Source organism: Tachypleus tridentatus, chromosome 5 (genome assembly GCF_004210375.1).
Source record: "Tachypleus tridentatus isolate NWPU-2018 chromosome 5, ASM421037v1, whole genome shotgun sequence".
Classification (NCBI taxonomy): Eukaryota; Metazoa; Arthropoda; class Merostomata; order Xiphosura; family Limulidae; genus Tachypleus; species Tachypleus tridentatus.
Genome location: NC_134829.1, coordinates 16964195 through 16984091, shown reverse-complemented (window position 1 = coordinate 16984091; position 19897 = coordinate 16964195). Strand labels below are relative to the sequence as shown.

At 31.6% G+C, this 19897-nt stretch overlaps 1 long non-coding RNA gene across 1 annotated transcript; it reads right to left on the bottom strand.

Annotated features, from left to right (window-relative positions):
• Positions 1-4105: 4105 nt before the first annotated feature.
• Positions 4106-11127, bottom strand: LOC143250615 (uncharacterized). Its single transcript, XR_013028254.1, has 3 exons — positions 10969-11127; positions 7386-7421; positions 4106-4668 (listed from the first exon to the last, which is right to left on the bottom strand). It is a non-coding gene; the product is annotated as an uncharacterized LOC143250615 (long non-coding RNA).
• Between the last annotated feature and the right edge of the window lie 8770 nt (positions 11128-19897).

Here is a 19897-nt window from a genome sequence, read left to right as displayed (position 1 = left end):
TGAACATTTATATCCGTATTGAGCCGACTGACATCTAGTAAAAACAAAACTAGTCTAGAATACGTTGAAATCTACTACTCATAGTAGAAAACTAGATTACTAACTCACTTCTTTTATTTTATAAGGTTTTGAAGTCGACTAATTTTTTTGTTGATGTATTCAACGCAAGGCTACACAATGTGATGTATGCAATACGTCAAAAGCAGGAAATTTAACCCTAAATAGCTGTATTCTAAGTAGAAAAACTTACCACTGATCTACCTAGAAACCGTTTGGTTTTAGTTGCTAGATTCTGCTTATTAGAATTATTGTCTAGAAAGGCTAGATTAATACGACGAAGTATTAGCTGGATGTTCACTAAAGTAAGACATTTAACAAAAACGTGGTCAGATTTGTAGATTATTAGAAAATTTATTTCAGTCTTATCATCAATAGCTTTTCAGTTCACTGTTTGTTTTCTTTTATTTCCCTTTCTTGTCTTTTCTGCTGAGAGAAGTAAAACTTGCTGTCACACAGTTCTTGTTTATATTATTACTTTTCTATCACCTGGTTCACATAAGCTGACACGAACATTCCTCTGCCGAGACCACTGTTTTAGTCTGGGAACCAGCTTTCTTTCTAACTTTCCGGTCGCTTAAGTCTATCTAATAAGTTTTTGCAGTCAATAATAGTATTAGTTAGTATAGAAGATCTACAGAGCCTACAAACTAGATCCACTATGAAAACTTTTCCAAATTACAGGAAGTGTGTTTGTTTGTTTTTGAATTTCGCGCAAAGCTACACGGGGGCTATATGCACTAGTCGTCCCTAATTTAGCAGTGTAAGACTAGAGGGAAAGCAGCTAGTCATCACCACAAACCTCCAACTCTTGGGCTACTCTTTTACCAACGCATAGTGAGATTGATCGCACATTATAACGCCCCCACGGCTGAAAGGGCAAACATGTTTGGTGTGACACCGATTCGAACCCGCGACCTTCATATTACAAGTCGAGTGCCTTAACCACCTGGCCATGTCTCGTTTATCACAGGAAGATAGCTCTTTATTGTCGCCCTTGCTGAATTTTGAAATGTATTCTTGATGAGAACCTTATCCATTATTTTGCCGAAATTATCAGTTAAAAATAATGGTTTGGTTAGGACAAGATCACTCCAGAGAGGTAATTTTCTTATTCTTGTCTGAACAGTGAAACATTTAAAAGCCGGATTTATGGATCTGCAATAGAATATCAAAGGTCAGGGTGAACCTTTTCCTGTTTTTAATATTTATCCATTTGATAAATATTTTATCCATATAGGCCCAAATATTTTTGCAGGTACACAATTTGTGATGAATTTCACACTAGGAAAATCCCTGAACTCACCTATATTCATAGCATTAGCTATAAAGGATAAAATAATTTATCCAATATTATATCAACTGTTACAATAATTGTATTTATAAGCTAGTTAATATGAAAAAAAATCACCGAATTAGTTAACTGAATTTAGTCTTTTCTTCTCTAAAATAACCACAGTTTTAAAACTTGAACCTTATCTCTAAACATATGGTCTACTGAGATGTTTCTACGCTGTGTGGTAAAACTTTATAATAATTTTCTATAACCAACAATTATTCTATAGCGTACAAATTTAATTAGAATTATAAACAAGGTAATATCGCCACAAAGAGGGCAGTATAAGGAACAATGTAACATATTTTGAATGTTCTATTCAGAACAATGTAACATATTTTGAATGTTCTATTCAGAACCATTTAATATATTTTGAATGTTCTATTCAGAACAATGTAACATATTTTGAATGTTCTATTGAGAACAATGTAACATATTTTGAATGTTCTATTCAGAACAATGTAACATATTTTGAATGTTCTATTCAGAACAATGTAACATATTTTGAATGTTCTATTCAGAACAATGTAACATATTTTGAATGTTCTATTCAGAACAATGTAACATATTTTGAATGTTCTATTCAGAACAATGTAACATATTTCTAGAAGACCTACTTCTCAGACTTCTTAATTTTTTCACAAATACATTTGCTTATCTAATATCTGAACCCAACTGCATTTTATTCATTAAAAGAATTCACAGAATTTTTAAATCATGATTTTGTGGTTTTGAATACGGCATTGTTGTGTTTATTTTGATTCATTGTGTTCACATTATAACGTGTTTTTGTTTTTAATTTCAAATTGACTACTTAGAAATTTCATCATCAAAAAAGCTCTCGTACTATTAGCCTTCGTTGAGTTTCATGGCAAAATAGATTTCTTTTATTATTATTATCTGGAGAGTCAGGACGTTTTTCTAAACTTTTATTTTCAAAATCACTTCAGCATGAATTACAAGTTCTAAAAATAGCTCTTTTACTAGTAGCCCTAATGAAACCACAAGAGCAAAAAATTCGAAAGAAATAGGTTTTCTTTAAATTTTTAACTGGAGAATAAGGCAGGGTTGTTGTTTTGCAATTTTATTGTCAGTTTACAATCGATAAAATGAGTTGTATAGACCTATGGCCAAAGCGTCGTATTAGTAAAGATTGTGTGTTTTCTTATAGCAAAGCCACATCAGGCTATATGCTGAGCCCACCGAGGGAAATCGAATCCCTGATTTTAGAGTTGTGAATCCGGAGACATACCGCTGTGCAAGCGGGGGGCGCGTATTAGTAAAACACTGTTTGAAATAAAAAGTTTTTGTCTATTATTTGGAGAGTAAAGTTCTAGCTTCATTGCCAATAGGTCTAAATCCCTCCAGTATGGACTAAAAGTTGAAAAAAACAACAACAAACATTTCTTGCATTACTGCGGCCGAAATGATGTTAATAAATTTATTTTTTTGTTTAAGTATATAAAGGAGACATTTTTACGACTTTTATTTGAATTGTAGATGATGCAGCTAGTATTGTATTATTTTTACAGTATTGATCTGTCGTTGTTAAGAAAGTTTTCGTTTACTTGTGTTGAATTTCTCGCAAAGCTACACGAGTGCTATCTGTGCTGGTCGTCTCCAATTTAACAGTGAAAGACTTTGTTTTTTTTTTTAAATTTTGCATAAAGCTACTCGAGGGCTATCTGTGCTAGCCGTCCCTAATTTAGCAGTGTAAGACAAGAGGGAAGGCAGCTAGTCATCACCACCCACCGCCAACTGGGAGGGCGAGCATGTTTGGCGCGACGCGGATGCGAACCAGCGACCCTCAAATTACGAGTCGCACGCCTTAACACGCTTGGACATGGCGGGCCCAGTGAAAGACCAGAGGGAAAGTATCTAGTCATCATTACCTACCGTCAACTATTAGACTATTCTTTTACCAACGAATAGCGAGACTGGACGCCATATTATAACGCCTCCATGACTAAAAGGGCAAGCATGTTTGGTGGGACAGGGATTTAAACCTTCTACCCTAAGATTGCATTTAGAGGTTTCTCCGCTTAAAATATAAATATTTACATTTGATATTTTAAAACACCGTGTATTATTAGTTATTAAAATCTGTATTTTAGCATTATTATTTAAAAAAGGAGGTTATGATATTTAAAAACTAATATTTCTATATGTAAATAATAATTACTTTTCAAATAAGTCGGGTAATTTGATAATCGAGCCCCAAACATTCCACAAAATAATGTTATGCAGTTTAACCTAGGTTCCAATCAACAATATGGCTAGATTTTAGAAACTACAAGTCTATAAATAACTACAAAATTACAATTTGAAAAAACAAAACAAACATACAAAAAATTGTAGTTTTCAATGCGAGATAATGTTTAGTACTTTTTAAGGACAGTTAAATCAATCAGTGTGTTTTGGTAAAATATTTGTGTCCTTGTTTGATATCCCGCTTAATAAGTTACTTCGTATAAGTTGATTTTACGTTAATTCTAACACTGTATAGATATTTTAATGTCATTTGTGAGGTAGGCCTACAACAATTTACGACGGTGTACACGTGTTAAAGCTTATAGAAACATTAAAGGAGTAAATAGTGACTTGTTCTCGTTGTTTGGACTGAGTGTTGAATTTTTGTCAGTAGATAATTTGCCAACGAATGAACAACACTACAGCATTGCCATTGAAATGAACCACAGGATAATAGCCGGATTATTGAACATATTTTTATTTATGTCTCTAGCATCACTGTTTTAATAAAGAAGTACTAAATGTGAAGTAATTATCAATTGCAATAACGACTGAGAAAGAAACAACAATAAGGAGTAACTTCTGGCTATATAAAATTGACACATAAATTTCTTGTATATTAAAACATTTTCATGTCTGAAGCTTCTTAAGAATTTTTTACAGATTTCAATTATTATGTTTTCTAAAACAGTATCTAGTATATATATATATATACTGGATACAGTTATATATTATATGATGGAGTTACAATTTCTTTTGTGAGAAAAGAGGTGTTCCGTTCTCGGTTACAATTTAGGTTCACACAGTAACTTGCTTTTAGTGACTTATATATTATTGAAACGAATTAACGTATTGTATGCTGTTATTGTAATAAATGAAAATTATCAACAATATTTTTCTTATGCATCCAACTTGCCACTATTGGCTTTCCTGACCGTTAGATAGAAACGGAAGCAATTGTTTGAAAATGCCTGGTGGAAGCTGTTGGAAAAGTTGATACAGTTGTCCCTCTGTATCATTTGTTCCTGAAGTAAGAGAAAACAACAAAGAATTTATAAATACGTACTATAAGATCAAACAAAATTTGGTTTAGGCCTAAAATACGTAAGTTAATAAAATTAGCAACATTTCCTTTTTCTCTTGGATTTAAAATAAGAACCTGCGATTAAGTAACATTAAAAAAAGTAAAACATTGTTCAAAGATGTGCACATCATTGTGAGGAACGTAATAAAAACTGTTAACTACAAACAAATAAAATCAGCTGTTCATAGCTTATTTTATTTCATGTGCATCAAACGAAGCTAATTTACTATTTACTTGCAGATATAAAACGATTCTGTAGCTCATCAGCGATTAAATTATTCAACAGACTTGCGTTGTTCAGGTTACAACGTCTAATATATAATTATACAATAGAGCATGTTTGCATTACACGAGTTACAAATCGTGGCCTCCAGTCAACCTATATAACAAACTTGCATTGCTCAAGTTACAACGTTTAATTTGCAATTATACAAAGTTAGGTATTTGCAGCGCCTGAGTTACAATATTTCTTCTACAGTTAAATAGTGTAATGTATTTGAAACGCTGAAGTTACAAACCATTTTTTGCTCGAAGTGTAATACGCAGGTGCCAAGAACCCACCTATCAAATGTCTTATGATACGTTTAAATATGTTTTTAATTTTACATAAATTGTTGTTACTAATTACGTGACTAAAAGAAAAGAAGCAAACACTTTATTCACTAAACGTAGTCACTATATTTTGAGGAAAAATATTTGAATATTATTAAAAAATGTACATTAAAAACTACGTATATTTTCTAACGCGTTCCATTCATTAGAATAATACACAAAATTATCAAAATGCACAGTTATTTTTTCTACTCTTCAAAGTTTTGTTACACAAAGTTTAAATATATGATAAGTCAGGATGGTCAGATATAATTAAACCTCTTCCTCTCTCTTTTACTGTATTTTAAAATGTCAGATGCTGGTGAAAAGATCACGAAAACAGGGCTAACAAAGTATGATTTCTAAACATCATTTCTAGTTCTCTTATCAGGGCTAATGTACATGAAATATATACAATAACATTTGATACTTCATTTGGTCGTGTATAACACTTCTCAAAGAGTTCACTGGTAATTCATTACTTTTCACAAGATTAATATATTAAGTGTGCGTTTCACATAAAATATCCTATTAAATACTCATTCAATGCACTAATTAGATAAAGCGGTTAGAATTGGCAATAGATGAGTATTACGTTTTATACTACTAGAGAATTCATGATTGTTCTAATTAAGTGTGAACTTATTAGTGTAAAACAGGGGTGAAATTCTGCCAATACTGACTGCCATTGAGTATAGGAACTTATTTTTAAGGGACTACTAGTAATGGGACTTATTTGAACTGCTTTGTTGTTTCTTTATGTTTACACGATTATTTTTTTCTTTTCAAAAACAGGGCACTTCACACATCTGAGTACCTTTACTTTGTTTTTGAGAAGTTCAGTTTTGGTGTTTTTTTTGTTTTTTTTTCTATTTCAAATAGTAAGACTATATAGTGTACTCGCTCTTGTGGATTTTGTTTTCTTAAACAAATTCTATAAAAGTATTTTTAGCTATTTTTAAGATTGGGTTATTTGAAGAGATTGATTCCTGGGTTTTTGTTTTACTATTTGTTAGACTTGAGTTTTGATTTGGGTGATGTTCTTGAATCGTTTTCTCATTTTCTGTGTTTATTTGTTCTATTTTATTTACTTGCTATTTGGTAAGTGTACAATTTCTGCATAGGTATAATTTTGAAGATTGTATTGCTTGTATGAAAGTTAAAGGGTTCAGATTGGCGCCATTTTGTTTAGAACTATCTTTACTCATTTCTAGAGGGTTGTGAGTGACATATTCTTCCAAGAAAAAAAATGCATATAATAATGTTTTTTTTTTTCAAATTAATCTTAATTTTTTCACATCGTCTTCCAAATCCAAATTATAAATGTGTAAAAATAACTTTTAAGATCAAACTTTTATCTCTCACAAGTTACTGGCCAAGAGAACCTTTGTTTAATGCTAGAATCTGTCAATTAGTTTGACATTATAGGGTATATAAAAACTAAAAAAATCTGCAGTTCACTTGATTTTGTTGCAAATATTAAGCTTATTGGCTTTTAAAACTTCACTATCTTTCTATGATTATACAGTAAGTCATGTTCTGATCGGAGGACACTGAACTTAACACATAATAAAAGTTTGTGATTTTTAGAACATTGTTATGATTGAGTTAAACAATTAATTTTTCGTTCGTGAAAAAAGTGCTAATTCCGAAAAGAAAAAGTGAAGAAAAACGATTATAATTTAATTTTTAGGAGTTATTTATTTCAGTAGTACAATTTTGTTTCAAAGGCAAAAAAGTTTACTTCTTGCAGTTTTATTATAAATTATTCAGGATCTAATATCGTATCATAATACCATTTATGGCAGAAATGCATTACCTTTTTGAAATTATGAGATAATATAATAGTTTAAATACCATAATAAGAAGTTTATTCAATTTTTCAAAACTTACAAAGTTACCTTCACGTTTGATAGTTTTATTCAAAAATAAAACTGTACATATATTGCTAGCATTTTAATGTTGTATTGCAATAAGATTAAAATCCAAACAAATCACTATTTGAAATAAAAACATGAAATAATATTTCAGTTTGCACATCATAATAATAAGTTTATTATAACTTACCTCCATTTCCAAACTGGTTTGGCCCATTAGGGGGTCCTAATAAAAACCATAGTAAAGTATATCAATTTTTCAAAATTCACAAAGCTACTTTCACGTTTAATAGTTTAATCTAAAAACGTAACTATAAATACATTACTGGGATTTTAACGTTGTACTGTAATATCATTACAAAATCAAGTAAATCACTATTTGAAAAAAATAAATATAAAATAATATTTCAGTTTGTATATAATAATAATAAGTTTATTAAAAATACCTCCATTTCCAAACTGGTTCTGTCCATTAGGGAAACCTAATAGAATTCGAATTAAAATCTACCAGTGTTTAAAAGTCACGAAGTCACATTTAGTTTCGATAGTTTTATCGAAAGTTTAGTAAATATATTACTCGGATTTTAATACAGTATTGTAATAAGCTTAAAAGTCAAGATAAATTACAATTTTAAAAACATGAAATTATATTTTAGTTTAAATATAATAATAAATAGTGTAGAAAAACTACATTGATTTCCAAACTGGTCTTGTCCATTAGGGAAGCCTAACACAAGTCACAGTAAAGTCCACGAGTTTTACAATTTATAGAATATTGCCTTTACTACAAAAGGTTTAAATATATTGCCAGAAGTGCTGTTATTGTATTTGAATACTTTTTGAGAAACACAAAGTAGTTTTTTTTTTTTTTAGTTTGGACATAAAAGAGAAATATTCAATAAGTTATTATATTTTTCTTTGTAAATTTATTACGTAATCCTAATAGAAATAGCAGTAGAATCTATGGTTTCCATAAGAAGGTACAAGAGTATTTTCACTTTTTACAATTCGTTAATATATATTAGCGGTTTTTATTACGAGCCCATTGGAATGGGAACAACGTTATAAACAACAATAATTTTTGTATAAATATAGATTGTGTTCGGATACGAAAGAAGTTTGTTTGCTTGTTGTTAATCATAAAACTACAGAATAGGCTCCCTTTGCTATGTCTACCGCAAGTATTAAAACCCAATTTCTAGCGTTGTAAGCTCTTAGACTTATCTCTAAGCGAGTCACAGATGAGGGATGGCTGTAAAAAATTAACAATTATTTACATTTCTAAACGGATTCTGTTGTTTAGGGAATCCTATTATAAATTAGTAAACTATTTTAATTTAAACATCCAACTAAACTTAATTACTTTTATTTTTGCAAGTTTTATTATAAAGGTGTAAGTATATTACTAGATGTTTTATTATTCTGCTGGAATTAAATTAAAAGTGATAAATAATCACTACTTTGGGAAATCATAGCACGATTTTTGAGTATAAATCTATTTAAAATTATCGGAACTTCCAGATTTGTTCTGACCATTGGGGAATCCAAATATAAATCAGTGAAACATGTTAATCTTTCAACAGACGTATAGTCACTTTTATTTTTGTCCCCCAGTGGCTCAGCGGTATGTCTGCAGATTTACAACGCTAAAAGCCGGGTTTCGATACCCGTAGTGGGCAGAGCACCGATAGCCCATTGTGTAGCTTTGCGCTTAATTCAAAACAACAACTTATTAACAAAAAACAACTTTTATAACGTTTAAATTCGCAGGTCTGTACGATCATTACTGTCTTAGAGAAACAAGAAGAGGAAACTGTGTTTTGTTTTGGACACGATACTGATAAAATATTCCATATTTCCAAACAGGCTTTATCCATTAGAGAATTCTAATAGAAGCCACATTGAAACCCACGGAATAAAACAATCACAAATCTACTTTTTTTCTGATAGGGCCCCCCGCTAGTACAGCGGTATGTCTCCGGATTTACAACGCTAAAATCAGGGGTTCTATTTCCCTCGGTGAGCTGAGCAGATAGCCCGATGTGGCTTTGCTATAGGAAAGACACACACACACTTCTGATAGTTTTAATTAAAAAATATGTTGATAAATTACTGGAAGTTTTATTATTCCATTAAAGTAAAATTCAAAGTAATAAATAATAACTCATTCTTTGAAAAACACTAGGTGATATTTGAGCTTGGAAATCATTAAAAGCAACATGTTAAAACTTTTCACGCATTTGCAAACTTATTTTGTGAATAAGATAATTTTCGTTACAGTAAAATCTAGAAACTTCTCAAAACACACAATGTTATCTTTATTTCTGTCAGTCGTTTCTACTAAGTATGCAACTTTCATTATACGGAGTTTAATTTTCCTAATTTAAAATGTCCAAAAGTCACAAGGAATCACAATGTTTTGTAAAATATATTTTTATATTATACCTTAATATTATATTAAAATATATTATAAAGCTATTTCTATTTAAGATAAATTATAGCAAAATCCATCAGTTTTTGAAAAAAGATTTACTTTGATTTTGATGTTACAAAAAGTGTAAACATATCACTGTTGAAATAAAATGAGAAATAATAACTAGTTATTACTTTTTGAATAACATGGAATGGGTGTGGAGTTACATATCACACAAAGAAATGTTAAACATTTATTTATTTTCAGTAAGTTAGTTTTATCAATTTGGTGAACCTTTAGCAAAACTTATGGGTATATTTATATATATAGCAAAATGCATCATTATTTGAACAAAAACTGTCTGACATTCATTATAAGATCAATTTAATACTTCGGATTTATCACCATCTTAGAACAAAGTTAAAATCTTCAGTTAAAAGTATGTTTACATAACACTGCAAAATCATCATCAACATCAAACACCTTAATGGTTCGAAACATAATAGCTCTTAATATCACTTCAAACTAAGAAGAAGTTTGAATGTCCTGTGTACTTGTTATGATGTTCTCATGTGTTGTGATTTCTTAGACTGATAACACTGTAAACAGGTGTTTCAGTAGGGTCTAGAAATTGAACAGTTTTCGTATTAGTAGGAAAAACGTGTTCCGATATATATATATTTTTTTCGGCTTCACAACTTGAATAACAGATTTTCGAACGGTAATTTTAATGCTTTTGCACTGGAACATCGTATGAGATTGATAACGTGATACGTAAACAAAACCAAACGCTGATAATTATTATATTGTTTTTGTTTTTTAATTTCGCACAAAGCTACTCGAGGGCTATATGCACTAGCCGTCCTTAATTTAGCAGTGTAAGATTAGAGGGAAGGCAGCTAGTCATCACCACCTACCGCCAACTCTTGGGATATTTTTTTACCAACGCATAGTGGGATTGACCGTAACATTATAACGCCCCCACGGCTGAAAGGACGAGCATGTTTGGTGCGACCGGGATTCGAATCCGCGATCCTAAGATTACGAGTCGAACGCCCTAATCCACCTGGCCATGTCGGGCCCTAATTATTATATAGCGATACCTCAGCTGTCTGTATGCTCAAAGGTACTGACGCATTTCATGTTTGACATTTATACATATATATATATATGTTTACGCACTTCACACGTAAACAACCACTTAGATGTAGAAACGCTTGCAATATATTAATGAAACATTTATTTTTTTAGCTTGAGAAAAAAAAAAGATATTAAGTCGAAGAAATAATAAACATTGTTTTGATACCACTTGTAAACGTGCTTACAAGTGTGATGTAATGTAACTATATATTTCCCTTACCTCCAGATCCGTTTTGATTGTGTTTCTTTCCACCTCCATCATGTCTTGGAAATGCCAATATTCCTGTTACCAGGAGAAAGATGAAGAAGAGAGCTTTGATCATTTCTCTGATGTGATTTGACAATGTAGAGCCTGTAGTCAGTTAAATCTGAACACCGAGATTACAACTATTTATATACTAACACAGTACTGGTAAAGGAATCATTCAGAGGACGTCACAATTGAAATACTTGAGTCTGACGTCACTTGAGCAGTGTTTTGATTTGTTGATCGTGTTTTTGTGTTTTTAGTTTCTAAAGTAAACTTTTCATCAGTATAACATTTATTATAAGTTCTATCAAAATGACGTTTTTTCACAATGGTCATCCTTTGTCTATTTCCGTTTTCACATTTCTCTGGAATTCTGCTGTATCTATTACCAGGATGGGGTATATTTTACTATATATGTAAAAACAACTGGTTTGGATTGAGAAATGTTTTTATTTATTTATGCTATTAATTTTCATTAATTCCTATTTTTTTGCTCTTATCGAGCGGTTTTTGTTTGTTTGTTTCAACTTTAAAAGGCTGATTAATTTTGAACGACTATATTTGAAATGTAAACAATCGGTTGTGCAACTGGTTAATTTTAGCAACTATGTTTTCAACTATAGAAAAATGTTTATGCCATTCGTTTGTTGTAGTAATCTATGGATCCGATCGAACTTTGTTTCGAAACTCAGACCTTCAACACAATGACTGATTCAATCCCCACCTACGGATATTATTGTAAAATGTGTGCGTCGTTATTACGTCATCTGCAGGTTAATTACAGTGAATACTATTGTTAAGTGATTCTATTGTGTGAATATTTAGTTCCTTTTGTGGCTATTCTTTATCCAGGATATCCTTGAATAGACACATTATAATATCATTCTCAGGGTCAAACCTCAAACAGCGCTACAAAGCGATACTTTGTGTCAACTTCGAATTTGTCAAAAAGGTTTATGAAAAAAACAAAGGATTTTCTCTAAAACATTTGAAGAAATTGTTAAGATTTGTAAGTCATTAAACAAGTAACTTAGGTTAAAGATAAATTCAATTTTTTTGCTGTATGTTCTTTAAATGATTACTTCGTATATATATTATCTATAACGAATCCATCAAATGAGAACAGACCAACTAAAACCTTTGAACTTGGGAAGGCAGTTAATCAAAATCACTTACCACTGATCTTGAACTACTATTTACCAATGAATAGTGGAAATGACCATAACATAATGTTCTCAAAAGGACGAATATGTTCGGCAACAAATTTCGATCTCGAACTGTAGATAGCGAGATCTAACAGACCACGCTAAGCCTATTTAAGACAGCGATTTACGTTATATCTTCCATTCACTCTATACTCCAGCCGGTTTACAACTCCTTCCAAAAACTTTGATTACAGTTTCTCTGTATTTAAAACTGGGCGGTGTTCTGAATATGAGAGCTCTTGGTTCGCCACACATACATAGATGTCGCTCTCTGCACTTTTAGGTCTTTAGTACTTTATAGGATGGACGGTCAAATCTACTATTTGATTCAACGCTAGGAATCGAGTTTCGATACACGTGGTGGTCACAACACAGAGCTTTGCTTGAATTATAAACAAATCAACTATTTGATAAGAGCAGCTCAGCAGTTAGCTTCTCTCTTGTCTATCGGTAGAAAATTAAGGACTGCCAGCTTAGACAGATATCCGCAAATATTAGAAAGAAACTTATCTAAATCTATTTATAGGGCATTTTGTATATAAGTGTTATATGTACTTTTTTCTGTAAACCTCTGAAAGAACATAAATTAAAGTTTTTGAGACAATTTTTTCATAAGATTTCAAAGACATGTTTGCTGGGATTTAACGTAGCAGCAATAATAAATATTTTTTGTAGTCTATAACAAAAGTTTGTTTTGACTATGTACCAGTTTCTATTCTTTTTTAAAGTTAACTGATTCATAATAATATACAGTGCAAGATGGTTTTGAATTTGATTCGTTTGTAAATAAAAAAGTTAAAAATCTAATCAAATTTGTTGTGTTTGTTTGTTTTGGAATTTCGCACAAAGCTACTCGAGGGGTATCTGTGCTAGTCGTCCCTAATTTAGCAGTGTAAGACTAGAGGGAAGGCAGCTAGTCATCACCACCCACCGCCAACTCTTGGGCTACTTTTTTACCAACGAATAGTGGGATTGATCGTAACATTATAATGCCCCCCACAGCTGAAAGGGCGAGCAAACAAACAAACAAACTACAATAGAGTAACGAGAACCGATCTATTTATGTCCTTAGTAAACTTATGAAGAAGGTCTGAAGAAGTAATATGCACGTATGCATAATATTCACAAAGAAGATAAAACCGTGTATCTAGTAAAATAGTTTGATGAGATTAGGAAAAATATTGAGCTTGACCGTTTTGTTTAATTATTGTAGTCAAGTGTAGATATTCTCGTGAATTAATTTTGAAATATTTACTTTGTATAGAAATGGTTTGTTTTGAATTTCACGCAAAACTACACCAGGCCTATCTGTGCTAGCCATCCCTAATTGATATGCTAGAGAGAATGCAGCTATTATGAGCAGTAGTTATTCGAAACTCAAAGTATAAAAAAAATACGTTTTAAGATCATATTGTTAATTACTAAATGTGGTTTGAAAGAAGACAAATGAGACTTTGAAAAGAATTATTATCACATCGACGTTCAAGTCTTTTAATTTGCAGAATGGTTGAATTAAATAGGTAGATCGTTCAATACGAAGTTGAGTAATCACATCCCGGATATCGACAGGAGCTGTGCAATGAAATGTCAGTTGAACACGTGAAGTGTAACACATTCACACAAGCAAAGAAGTGTTTGTAAAACTACTTTAAAAAGATGTGATTTCTTTACACCTTCAGTCTTATTTAGTTTTAAAAATTATGAAATTAATCAACTGTAATAGTTTACTTTAACAATATACATATCATTAGTACGTATTTAGTGTACGCGGGAAATATCACTGAATACATAACGTTGTCCTGCGTGTATTAATACTGATAAACGTATTCTACGTTTGTTGGTTAATCAAACTCATTTAGACATAAAAATAGAAATTAAAAATAGTCTGATGGATTCAGCGAAAGGCTAACATAATTGGTGTAGTACACAAATAAGAATTTCTTTTGTTGAAAGTGATATTTCTCTATAACGAAAAACAAAGTGGTAAAATTTAGCGTATTTCATTTCTTTGACAGAGTTGTTCATATAAGCAGCTTATTTTTGTTCTTATTCAATGTTCTATGCTTAGTGTATTAAGCTCTTAAAAATACGTACATAAGACTTTTTTTTAATAAAAAAGAAAGGTACAGAATACTTCTTGTCCAAATTTATCAAAGTACAGAACATTTAGTGGAGATCATGAGCTTATTATGGTACGTATTAGAAAGTAATATACGGATATCACAAACATAGAATAAGCTTTATTAAATGCCTAAACGTGAACGAAAACACCAGGTATTCGTTTTCAATAAAACTGAAAATACTATTTCGGTAGCACGTAAATCGACTCACTCCACTACCAGTAACGTTGTATTTTTACATAGAAACAGGAAAGAAAAGATGTACTTTATTATATTCAGAGTAATTTATTCCTGTAACCTGAATGATGCAGATTAAATGTGACAGCATTGTCCCACGATTCTAACCTCCCTAACTAAAGTTCTGAGACTTAGATCGGTGACATCTTTAAGTTGCTATGTGCTCTAAATGTCTACATCTAACATATTTATGATACATAAAACACGTTTTACTCATGTTTCTTAAACAGTTTTTTTGTGCTTAATTTTCTTCATAAGTGTTAAACGTGATTAATTAGTGAAATATAAAAGTGAACAATATTTTTTAACATTTTATTATCAGATAATTCATCTGACTAAACAGGTTTTTGAAACGCTAAAATTTAGAGAAGTGAATAAATTTATGAATACATTTTCAGACCGTCTTTTCTGTTAAAAGTGTCTTACAAATAAATACGTTTAAATATAATTGCATCTATTGTTTACAAGGTGAAACATTATTATCAAAGGAACTAAATGGTTGAGATTTGAAAATATGTAATCCAGAACACTTTTATAAGTTCAGCAGTACACAGTGAGCTGAGTAACATAAAAAGTATCATTCAACCTAGTGCTGTCTGTAGTAATCACAAAAGATACAGAGCAAATTAACCTTGTGGCGGATAGTGTCTGAACTGAAGAGAGCACTAAATGGAAAGTCAATAAACATTTTAACCTTCAAAATTAGAAATACCTTGAAGATATACGTATATGCACATTTATATTACTATGCAGATGTTGCTGGAAAAAAGATATTCTGTAAAAACTACGTACCAAATACAAGATGAAAATTTTATTAAATCCAAAAGTACGTAATAAGAAGATCCTTAATATGGAATAAAACATTTATTGAGTTTTAAGAACGTTCACCAAGTTGTCATATTTTTCATTACATAAAAACTTATAAGATTACCATGGTTTTAATTATTTGTGAAATGTGTGAGACTTATGAATTCAATCAGTTTAAAATGGGATACGGTCTTGTGTTAATAACCTTTGCATAAACTTTGAAAAAAATCCTAAAGGAAATCAATAAGGTTTAACACAGCATAATTTATGAGTAATAAAATATGATAAAATGACAAACCCAGTTAAAACCGTTTTTGTTGTATTTTGTATGAAAAATATGGAGAAAAAAGGTTCGATAGTCAATCCGGCTTGTACTACAGTACACACTATCGAAATGAAATGTTTTCACTGTTATGAACGTTTACTCTCATTAATGAAATTAAGATTTGTTGTAGAACGTGTACGCTTTAAAGTAAACTCGAAATGCAGTCGATTCCTTTGGATACATTCAAATATAAAAAATATATTTTTGATTTTCTTAAATTTTTGAATATTTATCGTTGATAAGATAACACACTGTTGTTTCTGATCGTTGATAAGATAACGCACTGTTGTTTCTGATCGTTGATAAGATAACGCACTGTTGTTTCTGATCGTTGATAAGATAACGCACTGTTGTTTCTGATCGTTGATAAGATAACGCACTGTTGTTTCTGATCGTTGATAAGATAACACACTATTGTTTCTGATCGTTGATAAGATAACTCACTGTTGTTTCTGATCGTTGATAAGATAACGCACTGTTGTTTCTGATCGTTGATAAAATAACTCACCGTTGTTTCTGATCGTTGATAAGATAACTCACTGTTGTTTCTGATCGTTGATAAGATAACGCACTGTTGTTTCTGATCGTTGATAAAATAACTCACCGTTGTTTCTGATCGTTGATAAGATAACTCACTGTTGTTTCTGATCGTTGATAAGATAACACACTATTGTTTCTGATCGTTGATAAGATAACTCACTGTTGTTTCTGATCGTTGATAAGATAACTCACTGTTGTTTCTGATCGTTGATAAAATAACTCACTGTTGTTTTTGATCGTTGATAAAATAACTCACCGTTGTTTCTGATCGTTGATAAGATAACGCACTGTTGTTTCTGATCGTTGATAACACACCGTTGTTTCTGAGTGTGTAGGAAATTAATACTTATACTCTGGGTGTAAGAATGGTGCATGGGTGCAAGACGACTGAAGATCTACAATCACATCAACACCACTTATGTTGACATAGGAAACTCTACACCTTTTTGTTGCTAATTCGAAATAGCAAATTTTTGCAATTATAAAGATGCCATATCTAGCCCAGTCGTCATTAGCAAATAATTTCCATTGAATGATCCAAAAGCAACGTAATATTTGAATTGATGCAGAATCATAATTATTTGAACAGGTTGCAACGTGCCCAAAAATAAGTTATATTGAAAGTTATTTCTTATTTTTACAACTAGATGGCACGCCAAACTATTACATTTAATAGAAGAGTAGTGAAAATGATGGTGGCGACGATCAAATGTTTGAAATTAATCATTATTTTCTAATCTTGTATTAATGCACACTTACTAACAGCTCCGCTCAAACAATACCTATACACGCAAAATTATCCTTACAATAAATGACAACAAACGAATAAACGTTTGATTTTTCTTTACCATTAATTACATTAAGTAACGACTTTTGTATGACCAGACCTTTTAATCATCAGTTATCATAACTAAATAAAATTATACCTTTCCGGGCTGCTTGACACTATATCGGAATATATTTAGCACGACACAGTAATCTGAGAGAGTTCTGGAATTTGCTGGAATTTTCGAATTCATTAAATTTAGTTCCATTATTATATTCCTTCGTATATAACGGAATTAAAAAGGTTAAAAATCTAATTATTTTCACAAAATTCGGTTGGTTCTTCATAGGAGTATTTGTTACGCTCTCTTTTTTTTCTTACGAGACCAAAAATATCGATTTTCTCTTACTTTGTTGGCGCACTCTGTTGGAGAACTCTGCTCTTCTCAAGAGGGTAAAACCTTGGTACTTTTTTTTATTGGAAAACGTCTGTTGTCAAAAACAGTTTCCAGTTGTCTTCCTAATCTCTCAGTCACACGTTTGATAATTTGCAGATTTCCCTTTGTTGCTGAATTATTACTGATAATTTTGTTATCAGTTCTTCTCTTTGTTCTAACACATAATCAAATATATACATTTCATTATAAATTTAGTTTAAGTTCAGAATTGTGAACATGAAAAATTACGAGGGAGAGCACATAACTCTAAGGTTGCCTTTGAAAGCTAACTCTTTTATGTATCGCAAACAAACAATAAGCCTTTTTTGTGAAAAGTCTTGATTTTTCACTGCAGGTATCATCTCACCAGAACATTCATAGAGGAAGTATGTAAGGCAAATGGTTAAACGTAAATCAGCATTTTAAAGCAAGTCTACTACGTAAGATTTAATTGTATTAAAAGCTACATTTACGGTTTTGTTTTAATTTTGCACAAAGCCATACGAAGAGTATCTGAGCTCGCTGTTCCTGATTTAGCAGTGAAAGACAGTAGTCATCACCAGCCATTCTTCAATTACACTTTTACTAATGAATAGTGGGATTTACCATCAGATTATAACGCCCTCACGGTTGAAAAGGCAAATATATTTGGTGTGACATGGATTGTGAGTCAAATACCCTAATTGCCTGACCATACCAGGTTTGCAGTTAACCTAATTTTTAGTGACATACTGTATTTGTATATATAAATAAAGCTAAAGAGATGATGATGGGTAGAATGACATTTGGGGATTACTTGATTTTATCATAACTTTTATCATTATTATTTTCTCAATGATGTCCGAGAGCTTGGAACGCTAAATAGTGAGTTTCAATACCTATGATGGGTAGCGAACAGATAGCTAATTGCATAGATTTGTGCTTACCAACAGATAAAATAATTATTTTAATACATTAGTGAATAATATAATTATAAAAAAAGAGATGTTACCACCATATGTTAAATAGGAAGTATAATGCCCTTTGCCTTTATAGAAACACTGTTATAAAGTGCCAACACTTTTTATCTTTAGCCACGTTATTTTAAACAGATGCCACAAAATTACAAATAGAAAACCCTTAAAACTTAATGTTCAGATTAACTGCAAAGATGATTGTAAAATGTTAAAATGACATTTTATAAATTTATATAGTTAAAGTGTGACAAAGCTTTAACATATTCCAAATAACAAGCATACAGCTAATAATGAACCAGCACACTCCAGTAGTAAACATCTAATTTTATAGTATCCTTGGACTTCTGGGGCAGCGAATTTACAGAGTTAAAACCAGGGGGTTCGATTCGTCTCGGTGGACACAGCAGATAACTTGATGTGTTTTCATTATGAGAAAAAAAAACAACAACAACAACACACACACACCCTTGAACTTACCAATATAAGAATTTCACAGAACTTGGTTTTGTTTGGTTTGAATTTTGCGCTAGCCGTCCTTAATTTTTCAGTGTAAGACTAGAAGGAAGGCAGCTAGTCATCACCACCCACCACCAACTCTTGCACTACTCTTTTACTAACGAATAATGGGACTGACCGTCACATTATAACGCCCCACGGCTGAAAGGGTGAACATGTTTGGTGCGACGTGGATTCGAACCCACGACCCTCAGATTACGAGTCGAGTGTGTGCGTGTTTTTCTTATAGTAAAGCCACATCGAGTTATCTGCGAGTCCGCCGAGGGGAATCGAACACCTGATTTTAGCGTTGTAAATCCGTAGACTTACCGCTGTACCAGCGGGGGACATGAGTTGAGTACTTTAACCACCTGGCCATGCCAGGCCTAACAGAACTTGTAAGTAGTTATTTCTAAGGGTTTACCGAAATCAGTTAAGAAGACGTTATTTTGCTCATGAGAAATAATTTTAATTCTCAATATATATATATATGTATGCGTGTGTGTTTATATTTTATTATTTTCGGTGAAGAAAAATTTAAGGAGCTTTTTTTTGCTCAAATGTCAAGAAATAATGTCCATTAAAAATAAATATTTAAATTTGGAAATCTGCACTGAAATATTTTTTGCAGACCAACTTGTATCAGAAGAACAACAAGTCGAGCATCAATACAACAATTCTGAAATGTGTATTTAATAAGTGGCGAAGTGATACAGCAAATAACTTTATACATTACAATATTCTTCCAGTACATACTTAACACAAAGCTGCGTGCTATACTTATAATACTTTCCTGTTGTAGTAATACTTTTCCTCGGTTTGTACTTAACACCATGTTGCAGTAATAATACACTATTGTTAGTAGCATGTCACCCTAACTTCAGCAGCAAAATAATCCCGCTTCACGCTCATTGGCTGCCTGTGACGAGACCATAATTCCAAAAGGTCTTACCAGAAGGTACAAACGAATTTAAGAAAGGTTAAATTATAGTTTGGTACCGGACATACGGCA